Genomic DNA, 1,312 nt, shown 5'->3' on the forward strand with positions numbered 1-1,312 from the left:
GAATAATTGAATTTTACAACGGATTGTAGCTTACACATATCCGATGTTGAGTTTTTCAGTGACATTTCCGAATTGTCTGACAACTTTACGTTCTTTAGCGAGGCACATGGAGCCACAAGCTTGTTAGACCATGTTGTCTTATCTCATGGTGCGCATGTTTGCCTTAGTAATTTCAATATTGATTATAACTCATTGAGTTCTGATCACTTTCCTATGCATTTCAATTATGAAATTCCTAATCTCAGAGGCAGAGCAAAGAATGTTCCTGTAAATAGCTTAAATAATGAAGATATTAATTTTTCGGTTAATTGGAATAAAATAAACAGGAATTCATTAAATAATTACACGTTTACTACCGATGAAATGTTATCCAATGTATGTATTTGCCACAGTATGGTTTCTTGCAGCGATTTTAATTGTAAAAATCCTAACCATTTAAATGCAATTGATCAATTATATCATGAAATTATTAATTGTTTAAAGGAAGCCTCAAATGAGTGTTTCCATTCTAAGGCCAAGGGTAGCAACGTTAATATTGTTCCGGGATGGAACGAGCATGTTGCGGACTTGCATCATATTGCAAGGGATGCTTTTCTGCTATGGAGAACCAATGGTAAACCAAGATTTGGTCCACTTTTTAAATGTATGAAAAATACAAGGTCTAGATTTAAATTAGCGTTGAGGCTTTGCAAGTCAAATGAAGAACAATTTCGAGCAGATTCTACATAGCAGGTCGAGGTCCATGAAAAGTGGTATATAAAGATGTGGGTTACCCACATCTTTATATTTACACAGGTAATTAAAATTGTTTATTCACAGATTAATCTCACTGATAAACAATTCTACTATATTTGGCTGGTGCATATGAACTTCTATTTAGAGACATAATTTCACATATTACATATTATTAAACGTTGACTAGCGCCTCATAACGACTTTTGAATGATAAAAATCGGCTCGGTATAACACATTTTACCGAGTACGAAATTTAAGTTAGTGGAACATACTGCTGTTACATCTTCTAATTTTACCCCGCCGTTGTATTTAGGTACACGCTAAAATGAGCCAACAAATTGGATAGCTGCAGAGTTCCGCATGAGTGATTCAGCTCCCATCTTTACCACATCTTTATATGTCTGAGTCATAGGCGTAGATCCCGGGGGGGGGGGATGGAGGGGATATATCCCCCCAATATTTGACAAGGGGGGATGGTCCATTGAATCATCCCCCCCCCCCAATATTTTGACTATGTATGGGATAAAATGGAGCTTTACACACTTCAAAAGACTGTCACAGAAATAATTTGCACCGT

This window comes from Anneissia japonica, unplaced genomic scaffold, assembly GCF_011630105.1.
Source record: "Anneissia japonica isolate Jap-2015-1 unplaced genomic scaffold, ASM1163010v1 scaffold2893_len205907_cov107, whole genome shotgun sequence".
NCBI classification, from domain to species: Eukaryota; Metazoa; Echinodermata; class Crinoidea; order Comatulida; family Comatulidae; genus Anneissia; species Anneissia japonica.